Raw genomic sequence first — 17,459 nt, 5'->3', positions numbered from 1 at the left:
TATGCAGTATACAAATAATTTAATATTTTAATGAAAAATGTTGTCCTGTTTGTGTTTATAGAAGTTTAAGCTTAGAAAATAAAGCAGTGAGGTAGGACACATTTAATTTAAGGAAGCTACTTAAGCTATTACTCAGGATATTCTGCTTTAATATATTCTCTTTGGAAGAAAGTGAAAATATGGGAAGTGCTGGAAAGGAGGATCTAGCCTCCTTTTGTTGTTTACTGAGTCAAGAGACCTGTGTTCAGGTCCCAGCATTGCCACTAATTTTGGGGGGCTTTTCGTAAATCACTTATACTCTCTGGATCTCTGTTTCCTCATCTGGACACTAAAGGGATTGAGCTACATCGATGTCTTTCAAGCTGGGGGTTGTAAACTCAGTTTGGTGGGTAACTACCAGAATTCACAACAGAGCAAAACACCAGAGTACATCATACATAATAAGGGTGCTTGTTTCATGAAACTTTTGTTTCAGTGATGTGTACGTATGTGTGAGTGTGTGTGTGTGTGTGTGTATACGTGTGTGTGCTGGGTCAAGATGTAAAATTTATTTCTTTTGGATCAAAGTAAAAATTTTCAAAAGCCAGTGAACTAGATGATCTTTAATGCATCTTCTGGTTTTGAGAGTCTCTTAAAATGCTCAGAAATTCTCCGAGTACTCTGTGATTGCTACATTAAACACTAAGAAGTGCTTGATATACTCAATATGCGTGTTATGATTTACAAGTGAGAAAACAACAAAAAGAATCTACTCCCCTTCTAGTCTTCATCATCTTCGTAATTCTTTTAGTGACGCTAGAAGTGTCATTCTCTTAGTTGCTTAGGCCAAAAATCTTCTCCTTGATTCCACACTTTCTCATTTCCCCCACCAGTATTTCATCAGCAAATTCTATAGGCTGTATATTCACAATATATCTAGAGTCTAACCATTTCTCACACCTCCACCTCTACCCCAAGGATCCAAGCTACCATCATGTCTAGTCTGGATTATTGTAATAGTCTCTAACTAGACCTTGCCCCGCTATTACCATTGCTATTTTCAACCTTGCAGCCTCAATGATCCCGTAAAAATGTAAGTCAGATCATGTCACTTCTTTGCTCAAAAACCTCCCGTGGCTTCTTATCTCACAGCAAAAGTCAAAGTCCTTGGTCTGGGCCGGCCCCGTGGCTTGGTGGTTAAGTGCGCGCGCTCTGATGCTGGTGGCCCGGGTTCGGATCCCGGGCGCGCACCGAGGCACCACTTCTCCGTCCATCCTGAGGCCGAGTCCCACATACAGCAACTAGAAGGATGTGCAGCTATGACATACAACTATCTACTGGGGCTTTTGGGGGAAAAAATAAATAAATAAAATCTTTAAAAAAAAAAAAAAAAAAAAAAAAGTCCTTGGTCTTCCATTACCTCTTGGGCCTCATCTTCTACCTTCCCCCTAATGCCTCCACAACCAACTGACTTCCTTGATGTTCCTCAGACACGAGAGGCAGGCTGCTACCTCAGAGCCTTTGCACGTGCTCTTCCCTCTGGAACAGCTCTTCCCCTTCATCTTTGCCCGGCTTGCTCTCTCACCTCATTCAGTCTTCACTCAAATATCTCCATGAAGCTTTCCTTCTCTACTATGTAAAACTGCACCTCACCTCCCACTTCTCTGCTTTATTTTTCTCCATAGCACTTACCACCACACAACATAATATGTATTTTACTTATTTATTTTGTTTATTGTCAGCATCCCCCAAGAGAATGTAAGCTCCATGAGTGTAGGGACTTTTATTTTGGTCTGTTTCATTCACAGCTGTGAAACAGTGCCTAGCCCAGTTCCTGGATTATAGTAGACAGTCAATAAATATTTGTTAAATAAATTTAAGTTTTCGAGAAGATTCCCTCTAGAAGACAAAAATTGGAATAACTGATGAATGAACCTTTAAATAGAAAAGATACTGATATTTTATTTCAGACATAAAAATTGAAGGCTTTGGATAGGAATTAAAGAAAAAAACTTTCTGGGAATGGAGACTAGAGACAAGGTGTTATCAGTTACAATTTTGTGTTTATGAATTCAGCATTTCATAATCTTTTCCTACCAAGGATTAATTTTGATCATGAATTTGATGTTGCAACTGGATATTTTCCTAGTGGTTCCACCAGGGAGTCGTGAGATAGACAATTGAGAGGTCCATACGAAGTGATTAATATCCTCACTACCCTCAAAACTCTGATCTTCACAATCAGGGACTGATTAAACTAGAACCAAAGTTCTGATTTGAACTGGTTACTCGTCTCATTTAATCATCTAATAGGACTGTTTGAGACAAATAGAGTTTTTCCAGGGTTTATGAATAGTGTGGACTGAAATAAATGCATAAAATTAGAAGTCAGCTTGGAACGTATGTTCATGCCATTCTCAAAACTTTAAAAAATTGTGATCTGTGTCTTCACAATTCTTTTCTGAATAGGATAGTCCATTCAAAGTGAATCAGAAGTCAATTTACACCTTAAAAATGTAGTAACAATTTTCTAATTTGTGCGGGCATTATTTTTATTTTGTTATATTTACGAGGAGGGACATCTGAGTGGTAGAATTTCCTCTATATACTCCTCTGTACTTAAAAGATAAGACTCTACAGCCATCGCTTTAGTGAAGGATTTGCCATTTCTCACTTGGACCAATATCCAATTCCACTACCCACCTCCAATACCATGAGCTCATGTAAACATCCAGAAGTTTAAATGACCTAAATACATTTGGGGAGAGAGAAAAAATCCTAAATTGACAGAGTTTAAACCTGCAAAGGCTGGGAAAAAATATCCTAAATAACCACACTGGGTCATTAGGTGGAATGGAGGCTCAAAATAAAGATGAAGTTGAGTTGTAGAAAGATAAAGTTACAGTTCATTTGCATGCCTGAGGCAGTAGATTGACGATATCTTGTCTGCTAAAAGAGGAAGAACTGATCTAAATGACACTAGACATGTAAAAGCGATTTAAGTATGCCTGCACTCCGGTAAACTATGCACATTCATTCAGACACAACATGCATGTGAATCTTAGGACTTTCATGAGAACTGTATATACGAGTGGTGAATGAAAAATCCACAGCATGAGTAGCTGCATTTTTTTCACATCATCCCTCTGGAATGCTCGTTTGGGACTTTTTATATCAGTTGTTGTAGTCTTGCAATAGTGCCTATCTGCTTCTATTGCTTCAGAAGTCATTCAGGTTGACCAAATTCTGGTCAATTTTTCCTTGTATGTGTCTTTCAAATCTGTTTCCTCTTTGCCTTCCCCAATACTGCTGCCCTGATTTTGACCCTCATCATCTCTTGCTAGAGTTGTTACAAGCTCAATTCCTCTGGTCTTGCCCACCTTCAAAAGCTCCATCACGTCAACTGAAGAATCCTTCTAACATAAAATAATCTAACCATATTACGCCTAGCTCAAACTATTTCCCTGTATATACATACACACACTGCTTAAAGAATAAAATTTAAATTTATTAAGATGGCATAAAAGACATGCTTTGGTCACCATTGGACTTTCCTTCACTTTCTACTTCTGTCTATTTTCTCTTACATTATTATACTATATGTGGCTCCTGAAATGCCATGGTCTATCTCAACACCATACACTTTGCATTGGTTAGCGTTAGATTAGGCTATGAGTGACAGAAAAAACAAAAATAACAAAGTAACAATAGCTTAAATGAGATGGAAATTTATTTCTCTTTCATGTAAAAGAAGTATAAAGTTGGGCTGTCCAGGACTAATAGGGCAGCTTTACAAAGGGAAGGACCCAGACTCTGTCTCTATTGCAGCTCTGCCATGCTCTACATGTGGCTTTCACCTCCAAAACCACTGCTTAAGCACCAGCCATCATATCCACATTCTAGCAAGCCAGAAGAGGGAGGAGTAAAGTGTGCATCCTCCTAGTGATTCTTAGTAAATCACAGAATTTTAGTGAAAGCTGTTAAAAAAGAGAATCTCTCTTTCAGTTGGATTTGGAGTTTTGAGGCTAATGAGTGCAGCCTCCTTGTCATCATGAGGAGAGAGTCTGCCTGAGAGTGGAACCAGCTTGGAGGAAGCAGAGCTTTTAAACCCAGAAAAGAAACTGAGTTCTTTTGACATCATCTGATCCCCGGCATCAAGCTATAGGTAACGTAAGACATACTCTCTGATTTTTAAATTACATGAGTCATAATAAATTTAGGCCATGATACCTAAGGTGGATAAGGAAGAAAACGAAGACAAGAAAACCTTGATAGATTGAAAGTGGTGGGGGGAGGGTGTCAGTGGAGAGGTGCTCTTAATGAGAAGAAGAACGTGGCAGTGCGCTACTTGAGTAAGGAAGCTGGATGGATGGCAAAGAGGTTGAGATGTTAGATTTGTGATTTTGGGAGTGGTACAGTTTCTGGTGATGACATCCAGGATGTGACTCTGGAAAGTGAGTACCTCAGGTAATGTAGATGAAAAATGTCCATGGAGATGAGGAGGTCAAGGAACTGAGTTTGATTGTTTCATGTGAATGCCTCTCTGTGTAGGCCAATGGCATCATGTCTGAGCTTAATTCAGCAAGAACAGATGATGAGAAGCTGAGGTTCAGCTCTCTTCAAGTTTGATCCTTCCTAGGGGTAGATCTTAGCATAAACTAGGGGAATAGACCATTCAGTCAATCTTCCATAAGTATTATTTTTCTCACTTTGGACAAGTATTGTGAATTCAGTGTTATTCTCAATGCCAGGTACCTGGAGTGTAGTTAAAGGTAGAGCCATAAATATTAATAGTCAAGTGGGCTGGAGATAGGATTGACAATCCTTTTTTTTTTTTTTTTTTTGCTGAGGAAGATTAGCCCTCAGCTAACATCTGGACAAACCCTTTTGAAGGTAGAAAAGTCTTGGAAGGTCATGGAGGTAGGCCAAGGGAATATTCTTGGGTAGGGCCTAGGTTCTCCTCAGGAAGTAGTTTGGAATTCACTCTAGCACATAGATGAAAGGATCTTCAAGACCCAAAAGTTCAATATAATGGAACATGACTTTAGGAACTTAACCTGGAAAAATTTTAAATCAGATGAAACTAAGTGTCTATCTCAACCATTCAAAGTGAAAATACATGTAGGTAACCCAATGAGTTAACTTGTATAAGTTTATAACTGATAAGCAAGTTAAACATTGGTGTCTGTCTTTCAAGGGTAAGAATTTATTTTTAGAACAGTTGACTTTTTAGAAGCATTTCTTGTCTAAATAGAGAGCAGAAGAGTTATAGCAGAAACACTTAAAAGTGATTCACTTTTAAGATGAAGGCTAGTTTTTTTGTTTGTTTTATTTTGTTTTATGGGTAGGGGCTGATAATCTACTCATTCAAGAGCAGTATTAGTAAGGTACAAATTAAAAAAGACAGGGGCCAGAACATAGTTTGTCTTTTCTCCTCTGGAAATTGCTGTCTGGTTTATCAAGAGACCATTTTTACCAATGAACAAGTTATTCACAAACGAAGAAATATAAATGGCCATTAAGCACTGAAAAAATGCCCAACCTCACTAGTAATCAAAGAGATGCAAATTAAATCAATGATATGCATTTTTTACCTATCAAATTGACAGTTTTGCTGAGGGTGACTAACTTGATGATCGATCACTCTAGTTTTTCCTTATCTCACTTTTCCCATCACTGCAAATGAAATGACTCAAAAGTTAGGGTATAAATCATCACAATGAATTTCAAGATCATTAAAGAAAGAAATTTTATTGGGATTTCTTATTTATTTTATTTTTTACCCCCAAAGCCCCAGTAGATAGTTGTATGTCATAGCTGCACATCCTTCTAGTTGCTGTATGTGGGATGCGGCCTCAGCATGGCTGGACAAGCGGTGCGACGGTGCACACCCGGGATCTGAACCTGGGCCGCCAGCAGCGGAGCGCACGGACTTAACCACTAAGCCACGGGGCTGGTCCTTATCGGGATTTCTGAACTGCGAAAGTAGAAGCAAATTTTCCTCTAATCCCAAACCTAAAACATTTAGAAAATTTTGCTTTACAAAGATGCTCAGAAATCAATAGTATTGAGGAAGAGGAAAAAGAAAGAATCGGCTTTCTTCCAATTCTAAACCTTCTCAGATGTCAAATATTTCTAATTGGAAGTCTACCAAAGAGTGTTCAGGACCTATTCACCTCAATAGAGATAAATTCTTGGACTCTGATTATTCCCTAAGAAATGATTTAGCTTTTACTACACTTTCTATCAAGCAACATTTCATTAGGAATAGGGAACCTGAATGTAGCCTGCATTCTTCAATAATGCATTCACGGAGTTGCTGCAAAAGAGTGCCCACTTATTTTTATTAAAAACATAGAGATCTGGCATATTATAAAACAATCACTATTATGATCTTCCCTAGAGTTAAATATATTGAACGATATTTCCCTAACATCCTCAAGATCTCGAAATGGAAAAGCAAAAAGGTTTTTCTTTTTCTAAACCACCTTCTTCAAGTCTCTCCAAATGATGGTGTCTGGCCAGTACTTCTTTGAAGCCTCGTGTGGTCATGCTTTCAGCCTCATCCTCCAAGGCTTTCAGGCAGAGTCAACAGTGAACACTGTGTGGCCGGCTGCTACACCCATCCCTGACCACATCACACCACACACCTCTCCTGCCCTTCTCAGTGCTATCACTGTTAGCATTTTGTTTTCTCTTCAAACACACCTCCCCCCACCCACATAAATACAGAGGGTTGGTTATTTATTTATTTTTTTTGGTGAGGAAGATTGGCCCTGAGCTAACATCTGTTGCCAATCCTCCTCTTTTTGCTTGAGGAAGATTGTCGCTGAGCTAACATCTGTGCCCATCTTCCTCTATTTTGTATGTGGGATGCCACCACAGCGTGGCTTGATGAGCGGTGTGTAGGTCCATGCCAGAGATCCAAACTCACGAACCCTGGGCTGTCAAAGCAGAGCACACGAACATAACCACTATGCCAACAGGCCAGCCCCAGAGGTTTTAATGCTGGAAGAGACTAAAAATTATCTAGTCTAGTGACAGCCCATCATTTTAGTTTTAATTTTTGCCGAAGTGTAACACAATATAATGGTAGTTTCAGTGGAATCCTCTGTACAACAGAGAATGTATTCCAAAGTAAGTCTTCAAACTAAGATACAAAAATCTCAAGAGACAGCCCAAAACTGGTCATTCAACTCATAAACCCCTACGTATATAAGGAATATAAAAAGTCCTGGGTTGCTGGTGATGAGAGGAGAGTTTTTGAGAGAGCTGGTAGTGTTCTGTGAGTTCCTTCTCCCCTCCCCAAGGATGCCTGGCCCTCATCTCAAGTGCAGGGAAAGAGCCTCAACAGCACCACTCAGAGAGTCCAATATGTGCCCCAATAGCGTGGGGATATGTTTAACTCCACCTGAGAAATCTAAAGAGTGAGGGCCTTGCTGGCTATCCATTCCAATGTAGGAGCAACGGAGAAGTTGCTGACATCTTGGGACTAACCTGCATTTCCCTACTTCACTGGGGTAAGGGATGAGTAAGTGTTTTCTATAGACCAGAAGGAAATCATGCGTGTGAGAGAGCCAGCATGGAAGTGTCTCAGATCCCATCCGAGAGGACTCCCTGGAGGTGTACCACTGGATGCCTGTGGACTGCAGAAGGAGTAGTAAAGAACTAGCCAGAATACAGATGCATGCACCCATGGCAAGGGACTTACAAGTGAATGCTTTCTAGTGATGTGGAATTTATTAAAAGTCCACAAAATCTACCAAAGTGCCCAGGAAAAAAAAGAGCTGGTTTAAAACCTTCTCAGACCAGAAAGCATAATATCACATCACTAGGACAGTGCCAGTTACGTATGAATTTTTCTGCTTCCCTTTTCTCTTCCTTTTCCATGTACTCGTACCCTAGAGTTGCCAAAAACCAGGGTTGGCAAGATGAGGGAGGAGAAGGAGAAGCATGAGGTGGGGCAGAGGGAAGATGCTGCCTTTCTCCTCTTCCCCATTTGCAGGCTTCTCACTACAACAGTGAGTCAGGGACAAGCCACAACTTTGAATTGTGGGACAGGAGATTCTTATTATTGAATTGACTGTGTGTTGTGTGACCGGAGGTGACTAAAGGACTTTCTGTTACCTAAGAATGGCCTGAAAAGTCCAAGCACTGGCCTGAGTTTTTATCTAGAGGTGGGGGGAAATTAGTGCCACAGAGTGGATTTAAAGAGACTCAGGGAAGCAAAAAATAACCTGAACCTCTCAGTCCTTGTGTTCTTGACGCACATCACATTGTGCTATAGCTTTTGCTACCCATTCCACCAAAGCTGTGCCTTCAAAAGGCCCTTAATTTCGGTTCACACAGGTGATAATGTAAGTAACATGCCACTGGTGACATGGACTGTCAGCATCCCACCTTCTAATTGTAACAGATTCCCACTACTTTCAAATAAATCCAGGTTACGTAATCCCAGATTCCTATCCTTGAATATCTATTGCCTACAATCCTTTTGGGTACAGATAGGAAACAGAAATCACTGCAGCTATTTTAAGCAGAAAATGATTTAATATAGGAATTCAGTGGTGAAAATAATTGCCGAGAGGGCTGGAGGAGCAGGCTGTAGGTGGGGCCTCCAGGGATGACTCACAGACCAAGACTGGCTACTGGAGTGCTGCCATCTGCCCTAATCAAGATGCTGGGGAATCAGGAAGCCACGCTACGGGAACATACCCTCTTAGCTTTGATACAGGAATCGGGATGCTGCCACTGCAACTCTGGGCTCCAGAGCCGAGTCACACTTGCTGTATCCACACCAGCAAAAACAGATGCCATGCATGTTATATATGCATTCTCCACTTAACTCAGTTCTGAATTCGAGTATAGCATGCATGCACCTGATTAACAAAACTGAAGTCTTAGCTTCGAGAGAATTGGGTAAATGTAGTTTTTAGCTTTCCAGTCTCTACACAACCAGAGAGGCACACTAGGAGGAGGTTAGAATAGTTATTTAGTGAGCCAATTCCTTGCATCTGCCACACCATCTCTTTCTTTCTTGATGTACGTTTTGACATTCTCCAACAGCTTCCCAAAAAAGGTTGCATAGCAAGGAATTTTTTTTGATAACTTTCGTGTCTCAAAATGTCTTTATTTTACCCTCATATTTACTCAATAGTTTGCCTGGATATAGTGTTTTATGGTTGGAAATCGTTTTCCATCAGAATTTTGAAAACATTTTTGCCTTGTCTCCTAGATTCCAGTGTTGTGGTTGAAAAGTGTAATGCCATTTTCGTTCCTTTGTGTGGAAATCTTTGTGTGGAAACTACTTGATTTTTTCCTCTCTGAAAACTTTTTGGATCCTTACTTTGTGTCTGGTTTTGTAAAATGTTACAATGATATGACCTTCTTTCACTGTGGGCTCTTTCATTTTAGATATTCTTAAATTTCAATTCTAGGATTTTCTTTAAATTTATTTTTTCTTTGAGAATTTCCTTTTCTCCGTTTCTTTGTTCTCTTCCTGAAATGCCTAAAAGTTGGATGCAAGATCTTTTGGATATATCTTCTGACTTTCTTACCGTTTATCTCCCTTTTTCTATCTCTTTGTATTTTGGTTTCACTTCTTAAAGTGAATATAAAGTAGATAGAAGATAAAGTAGATTTCCTCAACTTTATCTTTCAGTCTTTCTGTTCAATTTTTAATTTTTGTTATCATATTTTAATTTCCAAGAGGTTTTTGTTGCTGTTGTTGCTCTCTGATTATTTTCTTTTTACAGTATACTGTTTTTGTTTCATGGATACATGAATTACGTGTAATACATATATTATTTCTCTGATGATGATTATTATTTTTAAAGCTTTTTTTTTAAGTCTTTGCTTAGTCTGTTTCCTCTGACTTCATTTTGTTCTCCCTGGTGGTTTGTTTTGGCCTCTGACATTCCACACTGAGGTTTCAGCTTCCTCAATTCTGCCAAGTCAGGTACTCATTGTTCAACTACTTTTATCTTTCAAAATTTAGCAGACACCCTAGTCTGCTGTTGTCGTTTCCTCTGTTCTCTTTGTCCTTGTGGTTTTAAGTCTTTTTTGTTGTTGTTAATCTGTTACTCTGTCACTCACTGAGGTTTTGGAAAGGAACAAGGATAAACATATATGTTCAATACATTATGTTTTAAAATGACTTTCCTGTGATGTGCGAGGAACTAAGATCCAGAAGAGTGAGGTGCTTTGCGCAAGGACCAAACACAAGTCTGTGGCGAAGCCAAGCTAGCACTTAGTTCTTTTGATTTCAGGTTCAAGGTTATTACCAATTTCTATTTTCCCATTTCGTCCCTCCTACCATTAGCACTTATATCTATCTGATACTCTTCCTATGTATTGTTAATTAATTAATTAAATCGCTTCCCCACCGCATATTTCCATGCTGTATATATGCAATACTAGAACAGGGCCAGGCACAGAATAAGAACTCAGTGTTTAATTATTGAATAAATTAATGAAAAGATAGGTGACCTGTACCTTAGATTTCCCCTCACTGTGGTTTATGCTTTTAGGAAAGATAAACTGTTCTCCAGGTTGATGGCTGATGAGAGGCCTTCAGACACTTTGACTTGGGGTTTTGGAAGATAATATCTAGCGTTCTTTATTAAAAGGCAGAAAACAGGGTGATTGAGAGCATGAAATGTGAAGACAGAGATAGGTTTTGGTACTTGAGTTCAAATACCAGCTACCTCACTTACAATCTGTGCAACTTCATCTTCCTTTTTAAAAATCTCAGAAGGTAAGAGAATTTGGGTTTTAGAGCCCCAGGTCTCAATTTCTCCCTTTTCCCTTCTCATAACCATTCTCTCCTTTTGGAGTTCTATGGTGTCTGTTTTTGAAGAAAGGAGGTATTTCTTTCTCTGTCTGCATGGGTAAGTGCTAACTATATTTTGTAGAACTTGTGTGAGTCTACTCCCCTAAGGCTAGAAAAATCATTTTTTATTATCTTGGTGTTTTTCCCTAACTCTTCAAAGTACACAGACTATAATGCTTAACAATGCTTTTATTTTTATAAAACTAGGCAGAAATTCAGACCTTTAGTGCTTTTGGGCTGAAGACCATAGGAAGATAGTTTAGCAAGTAATTACATTGAGCTCCTAGCCCTTATTTCTAATTGGTCCATTGCTTCTAGGTAACTTAATAAAGCTAAGAATTAAGTCCTTTCAGATTACTGAATAATTTTTTTAGGCCATATAGAAATTATTTTTGTTAGAGTTTTTTTTTCTGGGGAATACCAGACTATAGCAGGGCTTTCAAAAGATTTCTCAAAAGGTTACATAGACTAAGAGTCTGTCCCACTGGATTACTTTTGGCCTCCAAGTGTTTGAATATGTTTAATGTTTTCTAAAACAATGAAGTACAGTAGTAGTCCTCCCTTCCCTGCGATTTCACTTCCTTTGGTTTCAGTTACCCGTGGTCAACTAGGATCCGAACATAACGCTATGACACTATGTCTACATCATTAACCTCACTTCATCTCATCACGTAGGCATTGTATCCTCTCACATCATCACAAGAAGGGTGCGTACAGTACAATAAGATAGCTTGAGAGAAACAGACCACATTCGCATAACTTTTATTACAATATATTGTTATAATTGTTCTATTTTACTATTATTGTTGTTAATCTCTTACTGTGCCTAATTTATAAATTAAACTTCACCATAGGTATGTATATATAGAAAAAATATAGTATATATAGGGTCTGGTACTATCTGTGGTTTCAGGATCCACTGGGGGTCTTGGAATGTATCCCTCGTGGATAGGAGCATTGCAGGTGATTTAACTTTCCTTCTGCTATTACAACTTGGATACACATGGAGGCAGTACAGCCTAGTGGATAGAGTTCAAGGTTGGGAGTCAGACTGGTATTCACATCAGGATCTGTTGTTGACTAGTTGTATGATTATGCTCACTGGTGTAAGTTATTGAATCTATACCCTTGTATCTCTCTATATAAAAGGATGTTTTTTGAATTAACAAAAGAATATTGTACATTTGGAAGAACTAAATAAATTTGATATTACTAGATATTAAGAAATCATTTCTGAGTGACAGACACATATTTTTTACTATCTTGCTATACGTCTCCATCTGGATATCTTAGAAGCACTCCAAACACAAAAAGTCCAATGTAAAATTCATTATTTTCCATTTTGGATCTACTCCTCTCTCTAGATTCTTGAAGAGGAATAAACTTTCATGCAGTTGCCTTAGTCAGAAGCCAGAAGTTACCTAGACTCCTCCATCCCTTCTACCTATGACATCCAACCAGTACTAAACCTGGTTGATTCTACTTCCTAAATATCTTCAAATTCTGTTCCCTCTTCTGCGTCCTTAGCTCAGGTTCTCATTATCTTTACCTGGACTATTCCAATGCCTCTGTTGAGCTTAAACAAATAGACAGCCAGTTATTTCTCCAGCAAAAATGGGTTTATTCGGGATCAGCAAAGGATTGCGATTTGTGGTCCTCAACCATGGTAAGCCATGTGCAAGTCCCTGAGGAGCAAGGGAGGAGAAACTCTTTTATAAAGGAGAAGAGGAAGTTGGGAGGGCTATTGCAAACAAAGAGTTCAGGTGTAGTGGCTTTTCATTGGCTGAGTTGTGACAGCCTCTCATTAGCTAAGCTGCCTGCTGGTCAAGAAGAGGAAGTTTTTCTTCTTCCTCTTGGGTTCTGGTATGAATGTAGGGTGTGAGAGCTCCCCGATTTAGCCTCCTGACTCTAACTTAATGAAGTTTCTGTTTATTAATTTCCGCATTTTCCCCTTTGATCAAGATCTTTCTCTGAAAGCATGGCTGATCAAGAGTCAGGTTTTTCTGATTTCAGCAGCTTCTTGTCCCTTGATGCCAGGAAGGACTTTTCCTCAGTGTCATGTCCCATGCTGGAGGAAAACTGTGCAGACTGGAAACCTATTGAGGCCACATTTGAGTAATAAGTAGGAGTAGAAGGGAGAACTTGCAGGCATTTTTCTTTCTAAGGTCCATATGTTGTCGAGATCATAGGCATTGGAGATCATCTGAAGCATTACGTCATCATCAAAGGTTTGGTAGACAAACTTCCCCCTTATCTGGTCCAGATATCTTGAGAAAGCTATCTCATCAGATGTCATCTGCTTCAATTCCAGGAAATCTTTACTTTCAGGTCACCAGATGATGTGCACGTCCGGTCAGGGTTTGGTGCTTTCTATAGGTGTGTCACATGAATCCAAGAGTCTAATCCCTGGAGTTTTGCAACACAAGGGTTGGTTAATAGTACCTGATGGGGCCTTTCCAGTGAGGTTGAAGAGAGTCCTTCTGGTGGTGTCGTTTCCAATAGACAAAATCTCCAGGCTGCAAGATGTGATGGTTAAGGTCTTTGTCTCCCTGGGGTGCACTGTAAAAAGATTACTCTACCAAACATGGTGGTTTATTTTGGTGAAGGAGATTGGTTAACATCTATTGCCAATCTTCCTCTTTTGCTGAGGAAGATTGGCTCTGAGCTAACATCTGTGCCCATCTTCCTCTACTTTGTATGCGGGATGCTGCCGCAGCATGGCTTGATGAGCAGTGCCTGGGTCCACGTCCGGGCTTCGAAACTATGAACCCAGGGTCGCCAAAGCAGAGCACGTGCACTTAACCACTACATCACCATGCTGGCCCCCCAAACATGGTTATTTTTAATAGAAGCAATTAGGCCTTTGCAATTTTGGAGTATATCTCTTTGTATCAGCTGTAGATTAAAAGAGGCAGGAGCCAAGTGCATTGGGCATCCTGTGACTATCTCAAAGGATGAGAGTTTTTGAGTTCCAAAGAGGGTGTATCTGAGATTTAGAAGGACCAATAGCAATGCTTTTGGCCAAGGTATTTGGAGGGTCTCTATAAATTTTGCCAATTGAGCCTTAATAATGCCACTAGTGGGGCTGGCCTGGTGGCATAGTGGTTAAGTTTGCATGCTCCCGCTCCAGCGGCCTGGGATTCGCGGGTTCAGATCTTGGGCACAGACCTACGCACTGTTTGTCAAGCCATGCTGTGGCAGCATCCCATATACAAAATAGAGGAAGATTGGTACAGATGTTAGCTCAGGGCTAATATTCCTCAGTGAAAAGAGGAATATTGGCAAGGGGTGTTAGCTCAGGACCGATCTTCCTCACACACACACACAAAAAATAAATAATAATAATAATAACGCCACTAGTGCGTTAGACTAAACCAGAGGATGGAGAGTGGTAAGCACAGTGGAAATGTTATAAAACTGGCCAAACAGTGCAGACTTGTCAAAGTACCTTACCAGTAAAATGAGTTCGTTGATCTCTATGAAGCTCAAGAGGAGTTCCCTAGGTGGGAATAATCCTTTCTAAAAGGACTATTGCCCAGAAGAGGCAATAGCCTCTCTGCAAGGGCAGGCTTCAGTCCAGTGAGAAAACATACAAACCATGACTAAAACATATTTATTTATTTTTTTTTCTTTTTTTTCCCTAAAACATATTTATATCCATAAGAAGGGGGAAGTTGTATGAATTTCATTTGCTAAACCTCGAATGGTCCATTAGGTAGTTTAAAATGTCTGGGAGCAGTGTGAACAGGCTTCCCTGGATTGTATTTCGGACAAATGGGACAAGTGAGGTAGTCACTTTTTGCAGGTTTGTTAACATTTCCCTGCTAATACTGATTCATAAATGTTATCATTTTGTCAGTAGACCAATGGTTTAATGTGTGTACAGTGGTTAGAAGTGAGAATTATAGTCTCCGGTAGGACTGGGTTAATATTTGGTCTGAACCACAGTCTTCTCTTTTCACTAAACTGACAATCGTTGAATTTCCAATCTTGTTTTTTCTTTTCTGAGGCCAGTTGTTGGTCTTCTGTAGCCAGTTTTTCTAAGTTATCATTTGGGGAAATATTCCTCTGGACCATATCAGAGGCTTGATTTTGTTGTTTCCTTTAAAGGCTGCATTCTTTGTGGAAATATCAGCAAGGTGATTTCCTTTAGCTTCCAGAGAGTCAAGTTTAGAATGCCCAAGGATCTTTTTTTTTTTTTTTTTAATAATTTTATTTATTTATTTTTCCCCCAAAGCCCCGGTAGATAGTTGTATGTCATAGTTGCACATCCTTCTAGTTGCTGTATGTGGGACACAGCCTCAGCATGGCCAGAGAAGCGGTGCGTCGGTGCGCGCCCGGGATCCGAACTCGGGCCACCAGCAGCGGAGCACGCGCACTTAACCGCTAAGCCACGGGGCCGGCCCAGCCCAGGGATCTTAGTAATAGCTAAAGCAGCAGGTAAAAGTATAGCATCCAATAATTCCCAAACACAGGGGCCATTTTAAATTTTATTTCTGATGAAAATAAGGAAGCCACGTTGCTTCCACAACATTCCAAAATCATGAGTTACTCCAAAAGCATATCTACTATCAGTGTAAATATTGGCAGTTTTGCCCTTGGCTGAAGTATAAGCCCATGTAAGAGCATATAATTCAGCCTATTGGGCTGATATAGCCACAGGTAAAGTTGCTGCCTTAATGATGTCAAAAGGAGTTGCAATGGCAGACCCAGCACAATGTTTGCCATTGTCACCTTTTAAATAAGAACCATCAGTAAACCATGAGAAGTTGCTGTTACCCAAAGGAGTTTCCTGCAGATCACCACGAGGAGTTAGGTGGTGATTCATCAGCATTAAGCAGTCGTGAGGGACTTTGTCGGTAACAGAGGGGAGAAAAGTAGCAGGGTTAAGATTATTACAATGTAAAAGAGTTATGTGAGGAGCAGTTAACAAAAGGAGGTGGAGGCAGCCAACTGAAACACGTTGAGTGTCATGAGAGTTCAGGAGGGCTTCTACTGCATGAGGTACAAAGATGGTTAAAGAGGATCCCACAGCGATTTTCTCAGTGGCCTCAACCAAAAGGGCAGTGGCAGTAATGGCTCTAAGGCGAGGGGGCGTATCCCTGTTCCACAGGTCCAGTTGCTGTCTGTAATACCCAGGGGTCGATGGCAGTCCCTGTGGTTTTGGGTGACATGACCCAAAGACAATCTCTTTCTTTTCATATACAAAGAGAAAAAAAGGAATCTGATAATTGGGATATCCAAGGGCAAGTGAGTTTATCAAACTCTCCTTTAAGGCTTTGAAGGCTATGCTGTCTGTTTCTTCCCATATAACTGGGTTGGGGTTGTTGTTCTTTAGTAAAACATACAGAGGTTTGGCCATAAGAGAGAAATTTGGAATCCAATTTCAGCAATAACCGTCTAGCCCAAGAAAACCTTGCAGTTGGTGCTTAGTTTGGGGTTTGGGGAAACTTAGGACACCGTTAAGCCTATCTGGATCTAGATGTAGCCCTTGTTCTGATATCAGATGCCCTAAATATTGAACCTGGATTTGGGCAAACTGCAATTTCTTCTTGGTCACCTTATGTCCCTTTAAGGCTAAAAGCTTCAAGAAGTGAATGCTGTCTTCCTGTGAGGAGACTTGGGAGGAGAGCAAAGAAGCAAATTGTCCACATATTGCAACTAACTAGAACTCCTAGGGAACTTTATATCATCCAGATCAGCCTTTAGGATTTGTTAGAAATAAGAAGGGCTTTCAGTAAAACCCTGAGGCATTACTGTCCAGGTGAATTGTTTTCCTTCCCAAGTGAAGGCAAAAAAATATTGGCTAACTTCAGCAGCTGGAATGCTGAAGTATGCACTCCATAAATCAATTACTGTAAAGAATTTGCTCCCAATGGGAATGGATGTTAGTAGCGTATGAGGGTTAGGAACAACATGGTGTTGAGGGATAACAATGTTGTTTATTGCTCAGAGGTCTGGGCAAACCTCCACCCTTGGTCCCTGGGTGGGAGTAAAATAGGAGTATTACAGGACTAGTACAAGGGATAATGAGGCCTTGAGCCTTGTGATCTTCTATTATGGGCTTTATACCTTGAAGGGCTTCTTTACTTATGGGGTATTGATTAATTCTAAACAGATGTTTTGAGGGATCTATTTGAATCTTAATGGGCAGTGTGCTGTGAATTTTACCAGTATCAGTTGGAGATTTTGCCCATAAGGAGGGTAGTAGCTGACTCAATAGGCACAAATAATGAGTGTTTCCAGAATCAGCTCTAGTACCATCAGAGACGGAGCAAATAAAAGATGCCAAAGAGTCATTTAATTCACCTCGTTGGCTGTTTTTATGGCTACTGTCAAATTCTAGAATTATTTCCCTCTTTTGGGAGACAGAAATTATGGCATGATACTTTTCCAAGAAGTCTCTGCCTAATAAATGAATAGGGGTGGGTGGAGGAACGAAGGAGAAAAGGGTGTGTGTCTCTCAAAGAGCTTAAACAAAAGGGAATAGGTTCAGAGACAGGAACCTTTTGAGGTTTATTAGAAATCCCCACTATTTGAACTATTCTAGTACTCTGAGGCAGAGGACGCTTTATAGTAGTGGGGTTGAACACTGAGAGTGTAGCTTCAGTGTCAATTAGGATAGAAAGAGATTCGTCTCCAATCTGAG

The sequence above is a fragment of the Ceratotherium simum genome, chromosome 7 (genome assembly GCF_057802395.1).
Source record: "Ceratotherium simum simum isolate JZ-2026a chromosome 7, ASM5780239v1, whole genome shotgun sequence".
NCBI classification, from domain to species: domain Eukaryota; kingdom Metazoa; phylum Chordata; class Mammalia; order Perissodactyla; family Rhinocerotidae; genus Ceratotherium; species Ceratotherium simum.
Note: the sequence above shows the minus strand (reverse complement) of the source record.